At 42.1% G+C, this 9,427-nt stretch overlaps 1 long non-coding RNA gene across 5 annotated transcripts in view; it reads left to right on the top strand.

Moving 5' to 3' along the window:
• Positions 1-9,427, top strand: part of LOC107521628 — a 139,220-nt gene that overhangs the window by 107,273 nt on the left and 22,520 nt on the right. The gene's annotated exons all lie outside the window — the stretch shown is intronic.

Below are 9,427 nucleotides of genomic sequence, written 5' to 3'. Positions count from 1 at the left end.
GCTCATGCGGGTTTCCCCTCTCCTCGGACCTACGGCTCCGCTCTGGCCCAGGGCCAGCTGCCTTTCCTCCGCTGAGACCAGGCCCGACGCTGCTGACGGTCAGGAGAGAGAAAGGTCCTCTTCGTGGGGCTAAAGTGGCCTGGGAGAGTTTTATTCTTCCCCTTACATGATCTGAGAAATTTAGTTTCCAAAAAGGGGAGCCACGAAATCATTCCCCGAGGTTCCATGATAAAGCAGTAGAAACTGTGGAGCAAATTCCGATCCCTTCTGGGTCTCATGAGGGTTTGGGGCCACACCCAGCAAGTGGTCAATACGGGATTATTGGAAGAATCTCCCAGGAGCCCTCTTTAAGCACCTGCGTAGTTGTGCTGGATTCCACACGGGGACAACTTTGCTCACCTGGCCCTCCTTTCTAGCAGAGGGGTCCCTGCTTTTCCTCCCGGAGCAGCCCGTTGGGGGCTCCTTGAAGCCCAGTGACTGAGATGCAGAGTGAGGCAGGTACAACTGAGGCTCTCAGAAAGGTGAATGTTTGCCGCCCTGCCGCCCTGCCGCCCCAGCGGTGTACGGCTCGGGAATGCGTGGGGCGGCAGCTTCCAGCACACACATGGTCGAGAGAACAAAAGCATTTATTTAAGGTGTGACCGGACAGGGAAGTGTTTGCATCATACTTAAAGCTAAGGACATGTTACATTAACGAGGATTTTTAAAACATAAAGCTCCCAAAACAGTGAAGTCTCACGGAAACCACAGTGGCGAATGCATTTTTATCTGCAAATTGTACATTTCTTGAAGTGGTTGGGAATGGGTTTCATTGGAGAGAAAGTAAGGGCCACAGCTTCTGTCTTTCTAATAGGAAAGAGTCTTGTGTTTAAAAGCCTTTTTCTCAGACTGTTGGAAAGGTTTTTCTTGGTTGGTTGGTTGGTTGGTTGGGTGGTTGGTTTTCCTTGCTCTGCAACATTTTTTCTCTACATGCACCCAAAGCTGGCTGTGGAGAGGTAGGTGACAGAGCTGAGCCCTGGACCCGATTGGGTGGGTACCCTGCCCTCTCCCACAGGGAGAGGGGTGGTGTGGGCCTACCCCTGATTATGCTTTGCCAGGACCCTAGCATTTGGGGAATTAGTTTAGCTTCCTAGGGGAGATTGTACCACCCCTGTTTGGGGGGGGGGGGGCAAATTAGGAAGACTTTGACTGACTCAAGGCCCCTTCTGCTCTTTCTATATATATAATCTTTCTAACACTCAGATAAGATTAGGTCAGTTCCTTGCTTTAAATTTGAATGGCTCCTCTTATCTATGAAAAGAAATCCCAAAGCTTTAACACAACCAACCTTGCCTTCATTTCCTGTCTGCCCCCAGACCGCCCCTCATGCTGCACCTTCTCCTTTGCCCCCACTACCCGCAGATACCCCGCACGCAAGTCATAGCAGCATCGATGCCACTCCTCGAACATCAGTGCTTTTCTGACTTTGTGCTCTTGCTCAGAGAACGCCCTTCCCGACACCCTTTGCCTGCATGGAGAACTCCTACGCATCCTTCAGCGCCCGGCTCGAAGGCCACCTCCTCCCCCTGGCTCTCTCTGGGCTCCCGGGTGCCCTGTTCTCCTTCCGCCTCCTCCAGAAGAACCGGTCACTCCCGTAGGTGTGTTTCCCCACTACAGCATTTATCACTTATGCTAGAGGTGCTTTTTATTGTTGTTTTCCCCACAAAACTGGGTTATGGAAGAGTTCGAATATTAGCTCCAAAGTTGTTATTTCCAAAATATTTTTGAAATAAATTTGCCTGTCGAGAAGAACTAAGTATATTTCAAACTCTTAGACCTGAAAAAGAATATCAAAGACTTTATAGTCAAGAGTTGGTTTGTTTTTCTTAAGTCAGCCTTCAAGTATAATATATAATATCTACCCCGGACCACAAGATTCGGTGATACATTTAACAGTTAAAGAAATATCTATTTTTCCTCCTAATCTTAGCGAAACTTAGAATGTAGGTAGATCGATTTCTTGGTTTAGAGTGTATATCTAGTAAAACTCCCTACTACCAAGAGAATGGCACTTAACTATGGTCTCTGAAAAATATTTGATCAGATTCAGTGTACGTATACCTAGATTGCATTGAAGGAATGCTAAAAAAAAAAAAAATACATAGTTTTTCGTATTATGATGTGGATGGGAAAAGCAGCGTGACTCCACTTTACATCTGTGGTGGTGCCTGTCACATGCCCTTCAAAGTCACAATATTTTCTCACGAGTAAATCTCAAGCCTAGTTGCCCGTAAGAATCATCTAGAACAGGAGGTGGAAAACTGTTGCCCACAGGCTAAGTTCTGCGTGCCGTTTGTTTCGGTGATAATAAAGTTCTGTTGGAACACAGCCACGCCCTCCTATTCTCACATTGTCCACGTCTGCTTTCATCCTACAATGGCATGAATGAATGGCTGCAATAAAAACTGTATGGCCCACAAAACTGAAAATATTTACTATCCAGCTCTTTACAGAAAATATTTGCTAACCCTTCACCTACAAGTTTCGTTTTTGTTTTATTTTCTAAATAATACAGGTGCCTGAGCCTTACTTTAGCTCTGTTAGTAATTGAAGGAACACATCCTGGTCATTTGTATTTTTAAGAAGCTCCACTTGTGATTCTGGCTATAGACGCTTAATTTTTATTTTTCAAGAAGTTATTCATAAATCATGCCAAGTGAATTCTCACAGTGCAAGGAATGACCCTTTAAGGCAAGCGTATTTTACTTATCTTGGCATCTTTAACACATAACACAGCTCCCAACATAATTAGATGCTAATCGTGCTTTTGCTAAGTAAATGAGTGAATGGGCAAGGTGAGGAGGCTTAGTTTGCTGATGTAACTAGACCCACTAAAAATCACACACACAAAAATTGCCAGTACTCTCTCAAACCCTGGACATGTGCCTTATCACTTCCTAGTGAGATTTCTTTCTTTCTTCCAAGATCGGCTTAACCTAGAAAAACACAAATGCTACTGATTCTCTATGGATCAGAAATTTAAAAAATAAATAAAAAATTCCAAGAGTGTTAAACGATGCATGCCTCAGTCTGCATAAACATGATCATCTTCTCGTTGCTTGGGACATGCAGGAAAAAATTTGACTCATCATGAGAAATGGTGCAGATGGCATATTTGGCATTACCAGCCTGCATAGATCAGAGATGCATTTATTTACATGACTTTGTTTGCATTGTGACCATTTATCTGGGCCCTTGCTCACATTTAACCTTTTGAAGGGTCGGGAGAGAGGGAGCCATTTTGCCCTTGGGACTGAACGGAGTGAGCCCCCTGTAGCAATGATGTTTGCATTTCCTCCTACCTGCAAAACCTTCATTTCTTACAGCATCAGAAAACATTTGGTTATGTTATCTCGTGGGTCCAGGAGGAGTGTGGAGTGTGCCAAATTTAAGAGCCATTGCCAAATGCCATGGTTCGCATTATGTAGACAGCAAGCCAGTGAAACTGACGCTAACTAGTTGTAGATTCAAGCTCTCGCCCCAGAAGCATAGAATTCCTGTTAGTCATTTCCATCTGGGATCGTGCCCTTTGCCTTTGGTTATGAGATATCTTTGTGTCTGTGCATGAACCATGGCCTACAGGCACAGCTGATTGATTACTATGACTGACCAGTTCCAGGCTGGGACGGAGAGCCCCCACAGTGGCACCAAAATGGCCTCGGACCCCACGGGTGACTTGGCAATGCTGAAAAACATTATGGCACCTTCGAAAGGGCCTTAAAAAGCTTGGGTCTAGACCTGGGAATACCACTTGCTGAGGCTCATCACTGGGCTCTCATCTGTCAAATGGGGACAAGTTAGTTAATCCCTCTCTGAGCTTTGGTTTCCTCATCTCCCAACAGGGATAATCAGAGTTGCTATGACAACCAAGCTAATCCATACAGAGCCTTTGACACAGTAATCGGTACCAAGTAAGCGCTCCATAGAAGTTTCTGTGGTTACTACCATTATCATTATTATTGCTATATATGCACCTGTAGCTGATGTGCCGGTTCCTGACCAGAGCCAGGCGGAGTCCAGACCTGGTCTGGACTGCACTTCCTGCTGCCTATTGAGGTGACCCCAGAGGAAATGCAAAAGGAGTTCTGCCGGTGTGAGGTGGCAGCGAGCATCTGAGCCCTCGACCTGGAGGAACATCGTGCAGGGAAACGATTCCCTGGTTTGTTTGAAAATGTGCTTGTTAGCCAAACAGGTTATTTCAACAGGCATTTATTGTTTTCCTACGGGTCTTAGACTTGCGCAAAAGGGGCTACGCTTTGAGAAGGCTGGGTGCGGTTGTCTTCCCCTGGATGTAACATGAAAGATGGAAAGAATCAAAGCTGCCTTTGAAAGTCATGGGCAAGTGTGGCGATAGTGAAGTCCATTAAGTCATAAGCACATTTCAATGTTGCTGCTTCGTGAGGAAAGCTTATCGCGCAGTGTTTTCTACCAAGTTTTCGTGAGGAGTCTTAAATGCAATTAGAAGAAATCCAAGATGCTCAAAATGACAGCCACTCACCAGGACAGTGGTGTCTCAAAAACTCTGGTATCGTGTGCCTCACAGTTGGGAGGCCCACGGGTGCCCTGCAAAGCTGCGTTCATACCAATCTGAAACACTCACCAGGGCCAATCAATCCAGTAAAAAGTCACGGTCAATAATACCTATCTTGTTTCCATGGGCCTCACCTGCCTAGCAAAGTTCAAGGTATTCAATGAAAACTTAAGACTAATATAATAATAATATACAAATTTGTTAAACTTATGAGATGCCAGGCCCTTTTATAAGTGTTTTGTATGTGTTGATTAATATTATTCTCACAATAGCCTCATGGATAGTACCATTATTATCACCAGCTTTAGAGTTGGAAAAATGTAGCCTTGGAGAACCTAAGTAACCCGTTCAAGGTCACACAGTTACAAGTGGTGGAGCTGAGATTACAACTAGGCCGACAGACTCAGAGCCCATTAAACCATACGCTGGCACTGCAGACATGACCTAAAAGTGACATGCAGCTTTAAAAAGAACCAAAATGTTGAAGTAGGAATGACATTCTAATTCTTGGTTCAATACTTAGAAATTGCATGGGTATAACTTCCGTGAAAACTTAGTAAAAATTATGCAAAACAATTAGATTATAGTACATAGAACAAGAGCATGGCAGTTGATGTGTGGCTGTGGATGGGAGGGAAGGAGGGATAATCAACTTGCTAAGTCTTTTTCATAGTTAATTTCTGCCGCTGTGTAATTGACTTAAAGAAATGCACACCTGCTGTGAGTTTTTTCTCATTTTGACTTTGTCGTATATTTTTTTCAGGGGTGCTATGAACTGAGTTGTACCCCACCTCCTGATACTTATGTGTTTAAGCCCTTACCCCCAACATGATTGTATTTAGAGTAAAGAACTAATTAAGTTTAATAGTGTTGTACAGGTGGAGCCGTGATCCTATAGGATTAGGGTTCTAATAAGAGGACATCAGAGAGCAACTTCTCTCCTTCTTCCTGTAATGTGAGAACAAGGTGAGAAGGCAGCATCCACAAGCCAGGAGAAAGCTCTCAGCAGAAGCGGAAGTGGTTGTCACCTTGATCTTGGACTGCCCAGTCTCCAGAATTATGAGAAAGTAAATTCTCATTGTTCAAGCCACACCGTCTGTGGTAGTTTGTTATGGCAGCCCGAGCAGACTAAGAAAATAAAATACTTTAAAAATCTGCGAGCCTGATCTCCTGTAACCGGTGCTCAGAGAAGACTGTAAAGCCAGAGGCTGTTCATAAAACGTGGGCTTTCTGTATGTGGCTGAAGAGTTCTCTCCAAATGGTCCATCTGAGCCCCAGGGTTTGTGTTTGGATGACCCAACATTTATTTTGAAAAGTATGTAAACATTTTTAAAGATCAAAAGTGCTGTTATGAAAAGTGGTACTATTAAAGCAGAGGGTGAATAAACGACAAGAGAAAGACCTCAAGAAAGAAAAAAACGCTTTTACTGGTCTACAGAGAGTAGAATGCGGAGACCAACCTTAGCACTGAATGTTTCCTTTTTTAAAAAATCATGGCTCTGTAAACCAACTCCAGACGGAGTCACATAAACCCAAATGCTAGAATCAGGGAAATTTTCCAGTGAAGAGGAACATTTTGATAATATTAGTAATTTAGTTTTCTCATAAGGAAATAAAAAGGAAAATAATACAATGATTTGTTAGGAATATTGACAAAAATGTAGTCTCAGACATTAGTGGGGGATCTAGTTCCTGCTGGACGCAGCGATTCTCTGGTCTCCTAGGGATGATTTATAATATCTTATTTGTGTCTGAAATGGGGGAGGGGAATGAGAAGCTCTGCACCTGTCCCCTTGTCCTGGAAAAGGTACACAAATATGTAGAATACGTCTCCTGCTTTCCTAACTTATTGATTTCCTGTTTTCATTTTTGCTCATATTCGTTTGAATTTTTTTCCATCTTTTTTGAGATATAATTGACAGATAACATTGTGTAAGTTTAAGGCGTACAACATGATTTGGTATGTGGATATATTGCCAAATGATTACAACAATAAGGTTGGTTAACACATCCATCACTTTTTATATGTGCGTGATGAGTAATATTAAGATAGACCCTCTTAGCCACTTTCATGCATATAATACGGTAATGTTAACTGTTGTCACCATGCTGTACATTAGGGCTCCAGAAATTATTCATCTAAAAACTAGAAATTTGTACCTTTAACCACCTTTATCCATTTCCCATCTCAGCCCCAGCCTCTGGCAACCATCAACCTACCCTGAATTTCTGAGTTCAGTTTTTTTAGATTCTGCATATAAGTCGAGATCATGTAGTGTTTGTCTTTATCTGACTTATTTCACTTAGTATAATACCCTCAAGTTTTAGCCATGTCACAAAAGCAGGATTTCTTTTTTCATGACTGAATAATATTCCATTATATGTATATTTATATATTGTTCATCTATTCATCCATTAACAGACATGTTGTTTCCATAACTTGGCTATTGTAAATGATGCTACAATAAACATGGGGGTGTAAATATCTCTTCAAGATACTGATTTCATTGCCTTTGGATATATACCCAGAAGTAAAATGGCTGGATTATATGGTAGTTTTATTTTTAATTTTTTTGAGGATTCTTTACACTATTTTCCATAGTGGCTGCACCAATTTATATTCCTACCAACAGGTTCTCTTTTCTCCACATCTTTGTAGCAATTGTTATCTCTTGCCTTCTTGATGATAGCCATTCTAGCAGGGTGGGAGGTCCTATCTCATTGTGGCTTTGATTTGCATTTTTCTGATGATTAGAGCTTTTCCAAGTACCTGTTGGCCATCTGTAGTTTGTCTCTGGAAAAATGTTTATTCAGGTTCAAAACTGAATTATCTGCTGAGATTTTTGTTTTGTTTTATTTTGAGATCCTTATATATTTCATATATTACCTTTGTCAGATATATGGTTTGCAAATATTTTCTCCCATTCTATAGATTGCCTTTTATTTTGTTGATTTTTTTTTTTAGGTGCAGAAGATTTTTAAGTTTCATGTAGTCCCACTTATATGTTTATATTATATATCCAGCAACACATTCCAAGGCGGGGGGGCTTCAATCTCACTCTGAGATCTGGGATTTTTACAATGGTGTCTTGACAGTGATAGTTGCTAGTTGGTCCTGTGAGGAAGACTGAAGTCTGGAACAACCCATGTCAACATCTTGACGACGTCACCTCCTAATTTTGTTTTCATTTTATCCATTCTTCCACTTTACTGTCTTTCTTTGCTCTTTACCTCCTCTTAAAAGTGAGATGTGAATCATTTTTAATAAAGGGCCATAGGAAGAAATCTTTTTGGTCACCCATTCCTCAATGCTAATCATATATTTGGATTAATCAGGGTCATTTATGGTGAGGAATAAAGAGATATAGTGATGAGTAGAATTAAAAATGAAGTATGTGGATCACTTAGGTAATCAAATGGAAGTTCGAGTGTCAAGAATGAATTTAGCCACAAATCAGCCCCAGGCAAGCTAGGATGGTCAATCCAACCTGAATCCCCTTCTTCTAGGCTGATTAGTAAGATCACAAAAGACTGTAAGGTGTTTATGACCACTTTGAATTCAATATTTATTAATTATGTCTCGAAGAGAAGTTAATAAGCTAAGGGGAGTTAGAAGAGGTTATAGGCATCATTTAAAAAAAAAATGGAACAGCAAAACTCATAAAAGAAACCCATGAAAGGGAATCATTTCTTCTGTGAGCACAGAGCGAGCGCTCGGTGAAAGGGAGCATGTGGTTATGCATGAAAGATGCTGAGTGAGGCGTTTCAGATGACGTTATTCCGGATGGCGGCACTTTAAGAAAAGTGTGGTTCTCATTTCACAGATGAGGCATTTGGGACTTAGAGAGGTCGAGGTTTGTGTCAGTATCACACCTCGTAAGTGGCGAAGCCAAGATTCAAACACAAATCTCTGTGATGATAAATTCCTCAGGTGCTTGTTGACTACAGAAGATTGGGAATCATCTTGGCCCCAGTGGGTTTTGGTGGGTGACAAACTCTGAGCAGGATGGGGACGGGTGGGGTTGGATGTAGTCACCACAGTGAGCTGAAGGCCGTGGACTGATTAGTTATTTCTCGTCACCTAGTCCCTCACCACAATTTCAAACGAGGGATTTGAGTTATCAAGTGAGACAGAGCTGGAGGGAACTTCTGGGAACTTAATGGCAGAACGTGGGTTAGCTGTGCTACTCGCTGACAATTGCCTTGAGCCCCTTGCTCCCAGAAGGGATGGTACAGATGCAAAATTGAGTATAGTTTGGAGGGAAAATGGACTGAGCCAATGGGAAGCGTCTTTGAGGTCATTCCCTAAGCTGGGTGCTCCCGCCTTTTCTCCTTCCCAATAAATCATTAATGTGCTCCATAAGCTGAACACGTTTACTAAGGAAATGTGTCAGGCACAGGATGAGGTGCTAACTTAATTAGATGTTCTTTCTCTGTGCCCCTGAGATAAATAGATGGTGAATATCACCATTCGGGTACTTACTGTCTCGTATGTGCATATTATTCCCCCTGTGTTTCTCTATGTGCCCGTTATTACAGGGAGACAGATAGACTTGAAACAAATATACCCATTAAAGGCACTATAATAGAAGACTATACAGGAGTGCTGAAAGGAAAAAGAATCGGTTCTAAGTGACAGGTGGTGGCATGGAAAAAAGATTCTAAGAGTAGGCGATTTTTGACATCATTTAAAAAAGGTAAATAGATGTTGATTTGCTAGACAGGGATGGGGAGAAGGTATTAGAAGCATTGCAAGTAGAAACAAGAAGCTGAGCAAGGATCCGGAGCGTGGTTGCACAGGATAGCACTGAGAATGACAGATGTGAGATGTGAGAAATTCATTGCAAAGAGAACATA

Source organism: Rousettus aegyptiacus, unplaced genomic scaffold, assembly GCF_014176215.1.
Source record: "Rousettus aegyptiacus isolate mRouAeg1 unplaced genomic scaffold, mRouAeg1.p scaffold_m13_p_17, whole genome shotgun sequence".
Taxonomy (NCBI): Eukaryota; Metazoa; Chordata; class Mammalia; order Chiroptera; family Pteropodidae; genus Rousettus; species Rousettus aegyptiacus.
The sequence above is the reverse complement of the archived record's forward strand: the minus strand, read 5'-3'. Positions and strand labels throughout refer to the sequence as shown.